This window comes from Odocoileus virginianus, chromosome 28 (genome assembly GCF_023699985.2).
Source record: "Odocoileus virginianus isolate 20LAN1187 ecotype Illinois chromosome 28, Ovbor_1.2, whole genome shotgun sequence".
Lineage (NCBI taxonomy): Eukaryota > Metazoa > Chordata > Mammalia > Artiodactyla > Cervidae > Odocoileus > Odocoileus virginianus.
In genome coordinates this window covers 12,092,686-12,111,061 of record NC_069701.1, presented here as the reverse complement: position 1 = coordinate 12,111,061, position 18,376 = coordinate 12,092,686, and positions in this window count along the sequence as shown.

Genomic DNA, 18,376 nt, shown 5'->3' with positions numbered 1-18,376 from the left:
TAATTACTTTACAATATTGTAGTGGTTTTTGTCATACATTGACATGAATCAGCCATGGAGTTACATGTATTCCCCATCCCGATCCCCCCTCCCACCTCCCTCTCTACCCGATCCCTCTGGGTCTTCCCAGTGCCCCAGGCCCAAGCACACTTTATGTCAAAGAGTTTTCTGCCTATGTTTTCTTCTAAGACCTTTATAGTGTCTAGCCTTGTGTTTAGGTCTGTAATCCATTTTGTATTTGTTTATGTGTATGGTGTTAAGGAGTGTTCTAATTTCATTTTTTTTACGTATATCCATCCGGCTTTCTCAGCACCTGCTTATTGATGAGATCTTCTTGTCTTCATTGTATATTTTTGCTTCCTTTATCATGGATTAGATGACCAAGGGTACATGGATTTATCTCGGGGATGTCTGTCCTGCTCTATGGATCTGCATTTCTGTTTTTGTGCTAGTACCATACTGTCTTGATTACTGGAGGTGTGCGGTACAGCCTGAAGTCTGGGAGCCTGAATCCTCCCACTTTGTGTTTCTTTCTTAAGATTGCTTTGGCTATTGGGCATTTTGGTTTCCGTACACTAAATTTTTTGTTCTAATTCCTTGAAAACTGCCATTGGTAATTTGATAGGAATTGCACTGAATCTGTAGGCTGCATTGGGTAGTATTTATTCTTTCAATCCAAGATTATGGTATGTGTCTCTCTATCTGTTTTTATCTTTCTTTTATCAGTATCTTACAGTTGTCTGCAAGCAAGTCTTTTCCTTCTATAGGTAGGTTTTTCCTGGGTATTTTATTCTTTTTGCGACAATGGTAAATGGGATCGTTTCTTTAATTCTTCTTCCTGATCTTTCATTATTAGTGTACAGGAATTCAAGAGATTTCTGTGTATTAAGTTTGTATCCTGTGACTTTACTAAATTCATTGATTAACTCTAGTAGTTTCCTGGTGACATCTTTAGTATTTTCTATGTATATCATATCATCTGCAAACAATGACAGTTTTACTTCTTCTTTTCCAATTTTGATTTCTTTTTTTTCTTCTCTGTCATGGCCAGAACTTTCAAAACTGTATTGAATAATAGTGGCAAGGGTGAACACCCTTGTGTTGCTCCTGATCTTAGAGGAAATGCTTTTAGTTTTTCAGCATTGAGAATGATGTTTGCTCTGGGTTTATCATATGTTGCTTTTGTTAACGATGAGGTAGGTTTCTTCTATGCCCTTTTTTGGGAGAGTTGTTTATTATTATTATTATTATCATAAAAGGGTGTTGAATTTTGTCAAAAGATTTTTCTTCATCTATTGAGATGATAATAGTTTTTATTCTTAAATTTGTTAAAATGGTATCTCACATTGATTGACTTGCATATATTAAAGAATCCTTGCATCCCTGGGATAAATCCCACTTGATCATGATGTATGATCCTTTCAATGTGTTGCTGGATTCAGTTTGCTAGTATTTTGTTAAGGATTTTTGCATTTTATGTTCATCAGTGATATTGGCCTGTAATTTTCTTTTCGGTGATATTTTTGTCTGGTTTTCATACCAGGGTGATGGTAGCCTTGTAGAATGAGTTTGGGAGTGTTCCTCTCTCTGCATTTTTTTTTTTTCAAAGAGCTTGAGAAGAATAGGTCTTAACTCTTTTCTAAATGTATGATAGAATTCGCCTCTGAAGCCATCTGCACTTCTGTTTGTTGGAAGATTTTTAATTAAATTTTCAATTTTATTATTTGTGATTGGTCTGTTTCTTCCTTATTCAGTCTTGGAAGGTTGTGCTTTTTTAAAAGTTTTTTTTTCCAGTTTGTCTATTTTACTGGCATATAATTGCTCATAGTAATTAATTATCATCCTTTGTATCTCATGGTATCAGTTGTAACTTCTCTTTCATTTCTAATTTTATTGATTTGAGTCCTCTCCCTTTTTTTCTTATTGAGTCTTGTTAAAGGTTTATCAGTTTTGTTTATCTTCTCAAAAAAGTAGCTTTTAGTTTCATTGATCTTTGCTATATTTTCTTCATTTCTACTTCATTTACTTCTTCACTGGTTTTCATGATTTATTTCCTACTAACTTTGTTTGTTTTTGTTGTTCTTAATTCTGTATTTGCTTTAGGTATAAGGTTAGGATAGTAATTTGTATTTTCTCTTGTTTCTTGAGGTAGGATTTTGTTGCTATGGACTTCCCTCTTAGACCTGTATAGCTTTCTTTATTTTTAATTGGGGGACAATTGTTTTTCAATGTTATGTTTCTTTCTTCCACACAACAACATGAATCAGCCATAAGTATTCCTTCCCTCTTGAACCTCCTTCACACCCCCACCCTATCGCACCATCTAGGTTGTCACAGAGCACCAGGTTGAGCACCTGTGTTATATGGAAATTTCCCACTAGCTCTCTGTTTTACAAATGGTAATGTATATGTTTCAGAGCTACTCTCTCCACCCGTCCCACCCTCATCCTCCCCTGCTGCGGCCACAAGTCTGTTCTCTGTGTCTGCTTCTCTATGTATGCCTTGCAAATACATTAATCAGTACCATTTTTCTAGATTCCTTATATATATATTAATACACAATACTTGCTTCTCTTTCTGATTTCTTCACTTTGTATAATAGGCTCTAGGTTCATCCACCTTACTAGAACTGACTCAAATTTGTTCCTTTTAAGGCTGAGTAATATTCCATTACTGTGGTATATATGTACCATGACTTCTTTATTCATTCATCTGTCAGTGGACATCTAGACTGCTTCCATGTCTTGGTATTACAGATAGTACTTCAGTGAGTATTGGGGTACTTGTGTCTTAGACCTGCTTTTGTTGCATAACTTAGGCTTGAGGCCATTGTGTTTTCATTGTCATTTGTTTCTCAGTATGTGACTCTGTTCTATTTTCCAGATTTTGGATCATCCTTCTATCATTTCTCTGAGTTCTTTCTCAGGTAGATTGCCTATTTCCTCTTCATTTATTTGGTATTGTGGGATTTTACCTTCCTCTGCCTTCAGCAACATATTTCTCTCTTTTCTCAATTTGCCTAATTTACTGTGTTTATGGTCTCCTTTCCACAGACTGCAAGGTGATAGTTCCTTTTACTTTTGTTGTCTGCCCCCTGGCACATGAGGTTGGTCCAGAGGCTTGTGCAGGCTTCTTGGTGAGAAAGAATGGTGTCTGTGCTCTAGCTGGTGGAGTTGAATCCTTTTCCCTGTGATGAGCTGAACTGCATTAGCTGGTATGCTTTGGGGGGTCTGTGAGCTTAGGATGACTTTAGGCTGCCTGTCTGCTGATGGATGGGGCTGTGTTCCTATCTTGCTGGTTGTTTGGCATGAGATGTCCAGCACTGGGGCAGCAGGCAGTTGGGTGGAGCCTGGTCTTGGTGTTGAGAAAGATCCCTCCAGGAAAGCATATGCTGATTAATATTCTCTGGTCCTGGGAATTCTCTGGTGGTTCAGTGTCCTGGACTCAGTGCTCCCACCTCAGAGACCCAAGTCTGATCTTTGGTCTGGGAGCCAAGATCCTGTAAGCCACACAGTGTGACCAGACAAAAAAGAAAGAAAGGGAAAAGAAGAAAAAAGAAAACCCAAAACCCAAGACAAAGAGCAAAAACAAAATAAACAGTACCACCAACGACAAACACACACATACACAAAATAAGAATAAAGTAAATAAATAGACAAATCAAAGCCAAGACAGATGGTAAATAAACAAAACAGAAGCAATCAAAAAAAAAAGAGAACAATAAAAGAACTTAAAATAGAAAACAATAAGAACTACACTAACAGAAAACAATAAGAAATGAAACAGAAAGCAAGCTAAAACAAAAGCAAAGAAAACATAAACAGAAAAAAAATGATTTTAAAAGTAACAAAAACAAGCAAACACATAAAACAACAAAAAGTAAAAATAGAAAAACTTTAAAACATATATTAAAAAATAAAAAAAAAATAATAACAGCACCATCAACAACTAAACAAAATGAAACAACCCAAAAAGAGCAATAGTAATAACAATATTTACTGTGCCACCATTTTCAGTTCCCTTCGTGGATCACAGTTTTGTCATGGCAGAGGGGCTGGCACAGTGAATCTATGAACCATATCATTCAGGACCCCCAAAGATGGACGGGTCATAGTGAAGAGTTCTGACAAAATGTTCCCTGGAGGAGGAAGTGGCAACATACTCCAGTGTTCTTGCCTGGAGAACACACGAACAGTATGAAAAGGCAAAAAGATATAACACCACTAGATGAGCAGGCAGAGAAGGCAATGGCAATCCACTCCAGTACTCACCTGGGAAATCCCATGGACGGAGAAGCCTGATGGGCTGCCGTCTATGAGGTCGCCCAGAGTCAGACACAGCTGAAGCGACTTAGCAGCAGCAGATGAGCAGGTCAGAAGGTGTCTAATATGCTACTGGAGTAAGAGTGGAGGGGAATTACTAATAAGTCCAGAAAGAATGAAGAGACTGACCAAGGCAGAAATGACATTCGATTGTGTATGTGCCTTGTGAAGAAAGTAAAGTCTGATGCTGTAAAGAACAATATTGCATAGGAACCTGGAATGTTAGGTCCATGAATCAAGGTAAATTATACATGGTCAAGCAGGAGATGAAAAGACTGGACATCTATATCTTAGAAATTAGTGAACTGAAATGGATGGGAATGGGTGCTTTTAATTCAGATGACCATTATAACTACACTACTGTGGACAAGAATCCTTTAGAAGAAATGGAGTAGTGATCATATTCAGGAAGAGTCTGAAATACAGGATTTGGGTGCAGTCTCAAAAATGACAGAAAGATTGTGGTTCATTTCCAAGGCAAACAATTCAACATCACAGTAATCAAGTCTATGCCCCAACCACTGATGCTGAAGAATCTGAAGTTGACCAGTTCTATGAAGACCTATAAGACGTTTTAGAACACCAAAAAAAAAAAAAAAAAATTGTTGTTTTCATCATAGGGGATTAGAATGCAAAAGGGGGAAGTCAAGAGATACCCAGAACAACAGGCAAGTTTGGCCTTGGAGTACAAAAAAAAAAAAAAAAAAAAATCAGGGCAAAGGCAAACAGAGTTTTGCCAAGAGAATATGCTGGTCATAGCAAATATACTTTCCCAAAACTCAAGAGATGACTCTACACATGGATATCACCAAATGGTCAAACCGAAATCAGATTGATGATGTTCTTTGCAGCAAATGGTGGAGGAGAAGCTCTATGCAGTCAGCAAAAACGAGACCTGAAGTTGACGGTGGCTCAAATCATGAGCTCCTTATTGCAAAATTCAGTTTTAAGTTGAAGAAGTAGTGGAAGTCACTATGCCATTCAGGTATGACCTAAATCAAATCCCTTTGATTATACACAGGAGGTAATGAATAGATTAAAAGGATTAGATATGGTAAAACAAATGCCTGAAGAACAATAGACAGAGGTTCATAATATTATACAGGAGGCAGTGGCCAAAACCATCATAAAGATTAAGAAATGCAAAAAGGAGAATTGTTTGACAAGGCTTTACAAATAGCTGAGGAAAGAGGAGAAGTGAAAAGCAAAAGAGAAAGGAAAAGATATATCCAATTGGATGCAGAGTTCCAAAGAATAGCAGAGAGATGAGAAGGCCTTCTTCAATGGTCAGTGAAAATAAGTAGAGGAAAAAATAGAATGGGAAAATCTAGAGATCTTTTCAGGAGAACTGGAGATACCAAAGGAAAATTTCATGTAAGGATGGGCACAACAAAGGACAGAAATGGTAAGGACCTAACAGAAGCAACAAGAGATTAAGAAGAGGTAGTAAGAATAACTAGAGGTGGCAAGAGGTATACAGAACTACACAAAAAAAGGTCTTTATGAGCCAGAACTTGATAGTGTCATCACTCACCTAGAGCCTGGCATCCTAAAGTATAGTCAAGTGGCCTTTAGGAAGCATTATTATGAACAAAGCTAGTGGAGGTGATGGAATTCCAGCTGAGCTATTTAAAATCCTAAAAATAATGCTGTTAAAGTGCTTCCCTGAATATCTCAGAAAATTTGGAAAATTCAGCAGTGACCACAGGTTTGGAAAAGGTCAGTTTTCATTCAAATCCCAAAAGGCAATGGCAGAGAATGTTCAAACTACTATATAATTGTGCTCATTTCATGCTAGCAAGGATATGCTCAAAATGCTTCAAGCTAGGCTTCAGCAGTACGTGAACCTAGAACTTCCAGCTCTACAATCTGGGTTTAGAAAAGGCAGGGGAACCAGCAATCAAATTGCCAACATTTGCTGGATCATAGAGAAAGCAAGGGAATTCCAGAAAAACATCTACTTCTGCTTTATTGACTATGCCAAAGCCTTTGACTGTGTGGATCACAACAAACTGTGGAAAATTCTTCAAGAGATGGGAATACCAGATCACCTGACATGCCTCCTGGGAAATCTGTTATCAGGTCAGGAAGCAACAGTTAGAACTGGAACAACAGACTGGTTCCAAATAGGAAAAGGAATACGGCAAGGCTGTATATTGTCACCGTTCTTATTTAACTTATATACAGAATACATCATGAGAAGTGCTGGATTGGATGAAGCACAAGTTGGCATCAAGATTTCTGGGAGAAATATCAGTAACCTCAGATATGCAAATAACACCACCCTTATGGCAGAAAGTGAAGAGGAACTAAAGAGCCTCTTGATGAAGGTGAAAGAGGACAGTGAAAAAGTTGGCTTGAAACTCAACATTAAATAAAATGAAGATTGTGGCATATACTCCCATCACTTCATGGGAAACAGAAGGAGAAAAAGTAGAAGCAGTGACAGGTTTTATTTTCTTGGGCTCCCAAATCACTGCAGACAGTGACTACGGCCATGAAACTAAAACATGCTTGCTCCTTGGAAGGAAAGCTATTTCAAATCTAGAGAGTATATTAAAAAGCAGAGACATCATTTTTCTGACAAAGGTCCATGTAAGTCATGGTATGGTTTTTCCACTAGTCATGTAAGGATTTGAGAGTTGGACCATAAAAACCTGAGCGCCAAAGAATTGATGTTTTCAAATTGTGGTGCTGGAGAAGATGCTTGAGTTTCTTGGGTGGCAAGGAGATCAAACAACTCAATCCTAAAGGAAATCAACCTTGACTATTCATTGGAAAGACTGATGCTTAAGCTGCAGTACTTTGGCCACCTCATGTGAATTGCTTACTCACTGGGGAGGACCCTGATGCTGGGAAAAATGGAAGAAAAAAGGAGTGGCAGAGGATGAGATAGTTAGATAGCATCACCGAGTCAATGGACATGAATTTGAGCAAACTTGGGTAGACAATAGAGGACTGTGGAGGTATGCTGCAGTCCACGGGGTCAAAAAAAGTCAGATGTAACTCAGCGACTGAACACCAACATTCTCTGTGTCCCACAGTGAGCCACAGCCAAACCCGCCTCTCCAGGAGGCCCTCCAATACCTCTAGATAGGTCTCAAGACCTACTGTGGGACCAGCTCAGAGTCTGGCCAATCTCCCACATGGACTTGGCCCCAAAGTCCACTGCTGGTAAAACTAAACTTATCTCAGTGTGGTAAGCCTCAACTCCACAGACGCGGGATTCACTCCGCCAGTTCTGAGCATTTAATCTGTGGCTTATGCAGCTGCAGGAAGAGATTTCTGTTCTCTTCCTTCACCCCACCACCCCTGGGCCTTGGCTTTGGTTTGGGCTCTGTTTCTGCGTGGGCACCCTCAGGTGTCCGTTGCTAGCCAGGTGAAAGGGCGTGAAAGCAGTGGCTGCCCGGGGCCCACTTCCCTACCCAGGCCGGGTAGGGGGATGGCAGACCCAGCTTGGGCGCGGCTGAAATGGCTGTAGCTTCAGAGACCAGCAGGCACTTGCCACAGACTGGGACAAGCTCATTCTGGGGCAAGTGCCTCCCTGTGCCCTCAGAGGTAGCAGCTGGTGTGTGGGGGTGATGGCGGCTCCACCTTCGCACACCCCTCGACACTGGCACCTCACTTGCCAGGTAAACTGCCTTGCCTCTGGGGCATTCCTGGCCCCAGAGCCCCTCACCCCTGGCCCCACTGCTGTGTCTGCACAGCGAACAGCAGTCCTTCCCCCGGGTCTGCTTAACCCCATGCCTTAGCGCTCAGCTCCTGCCAGCACTGGTGGTTCCTGTCTCAGGCAGGGGTGCTCAGGGCTGCTTGTTGAGGAGGCTTTGGGATATGCCAGTCAGGACCTCAGAGTTTATGCAGGCAGATGAGGCCTGAGCTCGAGGCGTGGGCAAGCCTGATGAGTACCCTTCCTGGGGCCTGAGGCAGCTGAAGCTGGTTGGTGGGGAAGGGGGTTACACTGGTTATCCCCACCTTTTGCATGCCACTCAGCGATGATGTCTTCCTTCAGTGGTGTCCTGGGCTTTTTCCACAAACCTTCCTGGTTGCGGAGCTCCTTCCTCCTTTCCCTTCGGGCTGACTTTCCGCAGCCAACGGCTGTCCGCTCCCTAGGTCCATGCTCCAAACCCCACCTCCCAGCACTCAGCCCCGCTCCACAGCAGGAGACACGAGACTCGGGCTGGGGCAGCACAGAACTGTGATGCAGACCACGTGCGCATTTCTTATTTCGTCCTGCTTTGTATAGGCCTTCCACCCTGTTCCCCTCTGAGCCCTGAAAATCCCTTCCCGTGCCAGCAGGCATCCCCACTGTAAGGGTTTTTTTCCTTTTTTTCTGATGGTAGGACTCCCTCCTCCCCTTCAGCTTTTCACCAGAATTGCTGGTTTCTTTTTTGGATTTCTCTTTTCATCTTTCCTTCATCCAAACGGTTGCACGGGAATGTTTCTTACCCTTTCAGGTACCCGAAGCCTTCCACTAGTGTTCAGCAGGTGATCTTTGAGAATCATGCCCTCTGTAGATGTATTCCTGATGTACTTGTGAGGAGAGACCATTTTGGTAATCCTCCTTTTCTGCCATATTGACTCCTCCCCCTGAAATCTAATTTCTTGATCTGAACTGCTTTTTAATACTAAATCTCACACTTGAAAAAAGGATGTTTTCTTGTGCCCCCAAACATTCACTAATTTTCATTTTGGCTACTAAAAAGATGGAACTAAAGAAACGCTCAACAATTGGTACTGGTGTTTGGACATTAAAATTTGGTCATCGTGCTTGAAAAAGATAATACTTTCTAAACATCCAAGAAAATTTATTTCATGTTTTAAATTTCCACTTCATTTTAAGGAACAAGTAAAAGGAAACTGTATTCTTTGCAGAATTTGAGAATCTGAGAATTTGAAAGATCTTATTTTTTTAGGTATTTTTTACATTCACTGATAGCTCAGATCCTAAATGTATTCTTTAATCAGGTTCACTGAATGATAGGAAGACACATCAATTTCATTTTGATGAATAATGTGAAGACACATAACATTTCACATGCCTCTTCCTAGACAATCCTCCTCCTAGAAAGACTAGTAATATGATTTGTTTCCCCATAAACCAATTTTGCCTATTCTTCAATTTGATATTTATGGGAAAATATAGCATACATATTTTTGTGTTCTCTTTTGCTCAGTATAATATTTTGAAGTTTCATTCATGTTTGTCATTAATCAGAAGTATGTTCCCTTTTATAAATTCATATACATCACTTCTTTTCTTCATTCTCACTCTTGTAGACATTTGAGATCTTTCAAGTTTAGAGCTCATATGAACAACATTTTGTGAACTTTTTTGTATGTTTTTTTGTGTGTGTGAATGTGTGTTTCTCTTTCTTTGATTATGTACACAGAAACAGGATTTCTAGGTAATAAGGCATATATGTATTTAACTTTTTAAGAAGATAAATAAAATCTCTGAATTGATTGTACCTTGTGTGTTAGGATAGAAAAGAGCCTGTTCAATTCTAGAACCAACCCTGAGAACTTGTGAATAAGTAACCTTATATGGCAAATATAATATGCCAATGTGATTAGGTTAAATATATTTAGATGGAGAGATTTCTCAGTATTATCATAGTGGTTCAAACATAGTCATATAAAATCTTGAAAATGAAAGAGGATGGCAGAGAGTGGGTCAGAAATGTGCCATTGGAAATAGAGGCAGGAAAGATTACAAGTATGAGAGGAACTTGATCTACTTTTGTTGGATTTGAGATGAAGAGGTTCACAAGGCAAAAACTACAAGCTGCTTCTAGAAGCTGGGAATAGCTCTCAGTTCACAGTCAGCAAGGAAATGGTGACCTCAGTCATAAACCACAAGAAACTGAATTCTTCCAACAACCTAAATAAGAAGTGAAATGGATTCTCACTTAGGTGCCCCTGAAAGTAACAGAGCCCTGCTAACCATTTCAGACTTCTGACCTACAAAAATGTAAGATAATAAATTTGTGTTATTTTAAGCCCAAAATGTATAGTAATTTGTTACAGAAAAAAATAGAAAAATATTAGATCATTTTCAAAATCCCACTAGTTGCTACAGACTTGATCCAACATTTGGTAGTTGTCTTTCTATTTCTTTTAACTATTCTAATGAATTTATACTGGCATCTCATTTGACTTTAATTTGCATTTTCCTTATGTCTAATAATTTTGATAATACTTTCATGTGCTTATTTGGCATTTGTCTTTTTTTGTGAGATGTGCTCAAAAGTGTTGCTTGTCTTTATTGCATGATTCTTTTTTTTTTTTAATTGAGGTATAGTTCTGTAAGGGCTTCCCTGGTGGCTCAGTGGCAAAGAATCTACCTGCCAATGCAAGAGACGCAGGTTGAATCTCTGGGTCAAGAAGATTCTTTGGAGAAAGTGAAAGTGAAATCGCTCAGTCGTGTCCCACTCTTTGCCACCCCATGGGCTGTATAACCTACCAGGCTTCTCCGTCCATGGGATTTCCCAGGCAAGAGTGCTGGAGTGAGTTGCCATTTCACTCTCAGTTCTCTCTCCTGCCTGGGAAATCCCATGGACAAAGGAGCCTGGAGTGCTACAGTCCATGAGATCACAGAATTAGACATTACTTAGCAACTAAAGAACAACAACAACAACAAAGTTTTGTAAATACTGTGGATTCATGTTCTTTATCAGATATGCTTTCCAAAAGTTTTCCCAGTCTGTGAGTTGTCTTTCATTTCTACAACAGAATCTTTAGAAGAGTAGTGGCACTTTAAAACAAATCTGGATTTAAAGTAAGACAAGCTCTATTTCCCTATCGTAATAGGGAAAAGACTGGAAATCTGCAAAGAACTCAAAGTCAAGAAGAAAAATGGCTTTTCCTTTCTACAGTGGTGATAAGTGAGGGAGGGTAAATGAGACAAAGGAGAGAAAATGATCAACAGTACCTGACAGAGGATGTGTCTTGACTGTAATCAGCCAATAATTGGGATAGCTGTTAAATCTAAGTGAAGTTTGGTTTTGAAAAGAAAAGGGTAAGAAATGGCCATTTGTGAACACTTGACCAGGATAAGCTTCCATAAGCCTCTTATCCTTATCTGTCAGAGGGCAGACAGAATGAAAACCACAATCACAGAAAACTAAGCAAACTAATCAGATGGACCACAGCCTTGTCTAACTCAATGAAACTATGAACCATGCCTTGTAGGGCTACCCAAGATGGACTGGTCATGATGAAGAGTTCTGACAGAACGTGGTCTACTGGAGAAGGGAATGGCAAACCACTTAAGTAGTCTTGCCTTGAGAACCCTGTGAACAGTACGAAAAGGCAAAAAGATATGACACAGAAAGATAAACTCCCCAGGTCAGTAGGTGCCCAATATGCTACTGGAGATCAGTGAAGAGATAACTCCAGAAAGAATAAAGAGATGGAGCCAAAGTGAAAACAACACCCAGTTGTAGATGTGACTGATGACAGAAGCAAAGTCTGATGCTGTAAAGAGCAATATTGCATAGGAACCTGGAATGTTAGGTCCATGAATCAAGGTATATTAGAAGTGGTTAAACAGGAGATGACAAGAGTGAACATCAACATTTTAGGAATCCATGAACTAAAATGAACAGGAATGGGCGATTTTAATTCAGATGACCATTATATCTACTACTGTGGGCACGAATCCCTTAGAATAAATGAAGTAGCTCTCACACTCAACAAAAGAGTACAAAATGCAATACTTGGGTGCAATCTCAAAAAAGAATGATCTCTCTTCATTTCCATACAATATCACAGTAATCCTCGTCTATGCACCAACCAGTAATGATGAAGAAGCTGAAGTTGAATGGTTCTATAAAGAACTACAAGATCTTCTAGAACTAACACCCACAAAAGGTGTCCTTTTCATTCTAGGGAACTAGAATTCAAAAGGAGGAAGTCAAGAGCTACCTGGAGTAACAGGCAAATTTGGCTTTGGAGTACAAAATGAAGTAGAGCAAAAGCTAACAGAACTTTGCCAAGAGAACACACTGGTCATAGCAAACAGCCTCTTCCAACAAGACAAGAGACAACTTTACACATGGACATCAACAGATGGTCAATACAGAAATCAGATTGATTATATTCTTTGCAGCCAAAGATGGAGAAGCTCTATGCAGTCAGCAAAAACAAGACCGGGAGCTGACTGTGACTCAGATCATGAACTCCTTATTGTAAAATTCAGACTTAAATTGAAGAAAGCAGGGAAAACCACTAGACCATTCAGGTAGGACCTAAATCAAATCTCTTACAATTATATAGTGGAAGTGACAAATAGATTCAAGGGATTAGATCTGATAGACAGAGTTCCTGAACAACTATGGATGGAGGTTTGTGACATTGTACAGAAGGCAGAGATCAAGACCATCCCCAAGAAAAAGGAATGCAAAAAGGCAAAATGGTTGTCTGATAAGGCCTTACAAATAGTTGAGAAAAGAAGAGAAGCTAAAGGCAAAGGAGAAAAGGAAAGATATACCCATTTGAATGCAGAGTTCCAAAGAAAAGCAAGGAGATATAAGCCCCTTCCTCAGTGACCTATGCAAATAAATCGAGGAAAATAATAGAATGGGAAAGAATAGAGATCTCTTCAAGAAAATTAGAGATACTGAGGGAACATTTCATGCAAAGATGATCACAGTAAAGGACGGAAACAGTAAGGACCTAACAGAAGCAGAAGATATTAAGAAGAGGTGCCAAGAATACACAGAAGAACTATACATAAAAGATCTTAGAGACCAAGATAACCCCAATGGTGTGATCACTCACCTAGAGTAAGACATCCTGGAATGCGAAGTCAAGTGAGCCTTAGGAAGCATCACTATGAACAAAGCTAGTGGAGGTGATGGAATTCCAGTTGAGCTATTTCAAATCCTAAAAGATGATGCTGTGAAAGTACTGCACTCAATATGCCAGCAAATCTGGAGAACTCAGCAGTGGCCACAGGACTGGAAAAGGTCAGATTTCATTCCAATCCCAAAGAAGGGCAATGCCAAAGAATGCTCAAACTACCACACAGTCACATTCATCTCACACACTAGCAAAGTAAATCTCAAAATTCTCCAAGCCAGGGTTCAACAGTACATGAACTTCCAGATGTTCAAGTTGGATTTCAAAAATGCAGAGTAACTAGAGATCAAATTGCCAACATCCATTGGATTATAGAAAAAGCAAGAGAATTCCTGAAAAACATCTACTTCTGCTTTATTGACTATGCCAAAGCCTTTGACTGTGTAGATCACAATAAACTGTGGAAAATTCTGAAAGAGATGGGAATACCAGACCACCACCTTACCTGCCTCCTGAGAAATCTGTATTCAGGTCAAGAAGCAACAGTTAGAACTGGACATGGAACAACAGACTGGTTCCAAATCAGGAAAGGAGTACATCAAGGCTGTATATTGTCACCCTGCTTATTTATCTTCTATTCAGAATACATCATGCAAAATGCCAGACTGGATGAAGCACAAGTTGGAATCAAGATTGCTGGAAAAAATATCAATAATCTCAGATATGCAGATGACACCACCCTGATGGCAGAAAGTGAAGAGGAACTAAAAAGCCTCTTGATGAATGTGAAAGAGGAGAGTGAAAAAGCTGGCTTATAACTCCACATTCCAAATATGAAGATCATGATATCTAGTCTCATCACTTCATGGCAAATAGATGGGTAAACAACAAAAACAGTGACAGACTTGATTTTGGGGTGCTCCAAAATCACTGCAGATGATGACTACAGCCATGAAATTAAAAGATAGTTGTTCCTTGGAAGAAAAGTCATGACCAACCTAGACAGTATATTAAAAAACAGAGACATTACTTTGCCAGCAAAGGTCCATCTAGTCAAAGCTATGGTTTTTCCAGTAGTCTTCTATGTACATGAGAGTTGGACCATAAAGAAAGCTGAGCACTGAAGAAATGATGCTTTTGAATTGTGGTGTTGGAGAAGACTCTTGAGAGTCCCTTGGACTGCAAGGCGATCAAACCAGTCCATCCTAAAGGAAATCAGTCCTGAATATTCATTGGAAGGACTTATGCTGAAGCTGATGCTCCAATACTTTGGTCACATGATGTGAAGATTGGTAAAGACCCTGATGCTAAGAAGGATTGAGTGCAGGAGAAGGGGATGACAGAAGGTGAGATGGTTGGATGGCATCACTGACTTGATGGACATGAATTTGAACAAGTTCTGGGAGCTGGTGATAGACATGGAAGCCTTGCATGGTGCAGTCCATGCGGTCGCAAAAAGTTGGACATGACTGAATGACTGAACTGAAGATGTAAGAGTTCCAATTTATTAATTTTCCTTCTTCAATAATGTATCTTCTTCTCTCTCTAAGAAATATTTGTCTACCCTAACATAGTGATAGAGCCTCCTAAAATTTCTTCTACTGACATTGTTTGATTTTTCACACTTACGTCTATGATCTGTCTTAGAATGATGACATGAACAGTTAGTTACGAGTCAACTTTCCTTTAGTCCATGTAAATAGCCAGCTTTGGTGCCACAAGCTGTTGAAGGTTCTCTTTTTTGCATTACTTTGGAAATCTTTTCAAAAATACTGATCATATTTGTGCTGATAAATTATTGACTCTTCATTATGTTTTACCGATTCCCCCCCACCATCCTTTCACCATTATTATAAAGTATTGCTATAGCTTTAAAATAAATCTTGATGTAAGTAAGTAGTTAGTGTAACTCTTAATGTTAGGCTAGATTTTGAAGAAATGATGTTTCTTTCTTTTAAAGATATTTTAGCTAGTCTAAGTTCTTTGCCTCTCCAAATAAATTTTCCAGTGAGCTTGTAAATGTCTACAAGTTACTTGCTGATGTTTTTATTGAGATTGTACCAAATCTATAGATGAATTTGAGGAAATTTGACCTTACATCACACTGAGTATTCTGATCAGTGGTCTGTTTTATAACTTACAATCTTTTTGGATCTTATTTTGAACTTGTCCACAATTGAGGAAGAAATTTGATTTTTCATGATAAGTCTATGATATCAACTTTAAGGTTTTTCCATTATTTATCAGATTGAGAAAGTGTCTTTCCATTAAGGTTTACTGGAAGTTTTAAACCAAGAACGTTCAGTGTTTCTTGCCAAATGTTTTCTCTGCAAATTTTAAAAGTGTGTGTGTTTTCCCCTTTTATCTCTTAATGTGGTAAATAAGATGGATTTTATTTCTTATATAAGCCAACCTTGAATTCCTAGAGTAAAACCCACTTGATCAGTGTTTATTCTTTCTATTCACTGTGGGATTTAATTTGGTAATATTATACATCATGAAAAGTATTAAGTTTTATAATTTTATTCTATTGTATTATAATATTTTTATTTGCTTTTGGCATCAGGATAAGTGACTCAATAAAATGAGTTGAGGTATATTCTTTTCTCAGCCGGCATTGTAGTCTCCTTACATGCTTGATGGAATTAATCAGCAAAGTCATTTGGGCCTGGAGTTATCTTTGTGAAAACTTGTTACACTAACAGTTCATTTTCTTTTCTGGATGTTTTCTACTGACTACTCTATTTCTTGATGGTAGATCACATCTAACTCTTTGTGTGTAGTTTTTTGTTTGTTTGTTTTTGGTTGTTGTTATTATTTTTTGGTTAATAATGCCAGCCATGAGTAGGAGACTGTGGCGGTTAATATTTAAGTCCTGAAATGTGCATGCTTCCACCCTGTTTCTTTTGTGAGCCCATGGGGAATGGGAGTTTAGTCCACTTATTTTACACTTAACCTGGGTTCCATCTTTGTTATCGTTTTGGTTACATTCAGTGCTTCAAATTGCTCCTGTGATAGACTACTTAGTATAAGGCCTGCAGTACTGAAGAGTTTCTCATGGTCCTGCTCTATGTTAAAAAATCAAGAGGCTCTCCCTATCTGTAAAGGATCTCTTGGTACTGACACCCCTTTCCCCACTGGGAGTCATCTCTTGCCTGGCACTTGATGCGAGGATATGAAGTCTTAAGTATCAGAGATTTAGAGAGGGTTTTTTCTTAATTTCCTGTTCGTGTCTTTTTTTTTTTTTTTTTAGTCTTTTATTTTTTTTTTTCCCATTTATTTTTATTAGTTGGAGGCTAATTACTTTACATCATTACAGTAGTTTTTGTCATACATTGAAATGAATTAGCCATGGATTTACATGTATTCCCCATCCCAGTCCCCCCTCCCACCTCCCTCTCCACCTGATCCCTCTGGGTCTTCCCAGTGCACCAGGCCCGAGCACTTGTCTCACGCACCCAACCTGGGCTGGTGATCTGTTTCACCCTAGATAATATACATGTTTCAATGCTGTTCTCTTGAAACATCCCACCCTTGCCTTCTCCCAGAGTCCACAAGTCTGTTCTATTGAGGTGGATTCTATGTGCCTTTACCTCAGGGGTCAGGATCTTTCAAAACCCCTGCCTGAGCTCCAGTAGTAGATGAGCGCTGCTTACACGCAGGTGGAGCCTTCCGGGAGTGGGCAGTTCTGCTCCTTTTCCAAAAGCAAACTCCCTCTGACTGCAAGTCCGTGTAGGGTCCAGAGGAGCAATACTTTTCTCGTGTTTCCCCAGAGGGAGATGGTCAGTAGTCTGTATGTATGCAGTGCCCTACAAGTTTCTATTGATCTTCCTGCTTCACCCTAAAAGTTTGGAAGCACTGCCATGCTTGTGGCAAGGATGGGGGGTCTCTCATGCCTAATATGACACTTTTCCTTATGCCAGGTTGTAATCGATTTTTACTGTGTTTGGGAATCCAAAGAATTCCAAGTGGTCACACCACCATACTTGTTCTTTAGTAATTTGCAGAGGTCGTGGCGGCTTTTTTTCTTATCCACTCCTATGTTCGCTACCACTGTTCTGTAAAAGAGGGATCACTTGGTGTGTCCCGCTCTCCATTGGAGGGCCTCAAAACTCTGGATATGTCTCGTTACCTTTCCACCTCAGGCTTCTGATGGACTTTAAAAGATACCATTTTGTAGACTATCTGCCATCTTCTTGTTAAAAACCAAGCTATGCACTCCTGAGACTTAATATTTTAAACTGGAACCTTGTGATGATCATAAACTTTTATATAGTTCAAATCTCTTTTATTGCAGGACATGAAGCCAAAAGAGTATATGACCTGCTCCTGGTCACATAATGTGGCCCTAAGAGCTTATTTCAACACCCAGATACTCAAATTCCAACTCAGTATTCTTTTTCTTAAATCTGACTTACCTAAAGATCCTGTTCTTATTTTGTTTTCTGTTCTTCCTCCAAGCCTATGCCTTTGTATGCAAAATCCATTTCCCTTCCTGAGCATTCATAACTACAGAGAAATCACAGCACCAGAAACCTGGGTTTTAACTCCTCACTTCCCTCTAAGCCAACCAGCGTACATATAGGAAAAAGTTTCAAGCAACCAGGAAGTGTTTGTCTTTGAAAATCATGTTTCTTCTATGAATAGAGGATGCATTTGCATTTTTCAAAGACTGCTGCTTTAAACCCAAAATAACTAGTAATAAATTGCTTATATGATCATGATCTCTCAGTAATATTATGGATCTTTCTTGTACTAAATGTAATTAAACCAGTTTAAAAGCTATCAGTGCTATTATTTATTTCCCTAGAAAGCTATTTCACTTTTCATTTTAAAAAATATTGCCTTAGAATTAGAAATATGAAAATATAATATATAAAAAGTATAGTAATCTAAAAAAAATGTTATTTGAAATATATATGTAACATTTAACTTGAAAGACAGAATAACATATTTAATCATTCTGTACTTGAATAGTTTTTTTTTTACTCTCTACATCTTGTATCATAGGCTTACAACCCACTCAGTAGCATAGACAACTTAGACTTGCCAAATTAAAATATTTATTTCCAGTTTAATCACTGTCCCTTTTAGTTAAAATATTTTGTCACTTTGAATTTCATCTACTTATTAGTCTTGGCTTAAATCTTTGGTATGACTCAGTCTTTTAATTAAACTATAAGTCTTTTAAATTTTCCACATCTCGTCAATCTCTTCCTCAAGTTTGTGTCAGTACAGAGGAAGCAGAATTC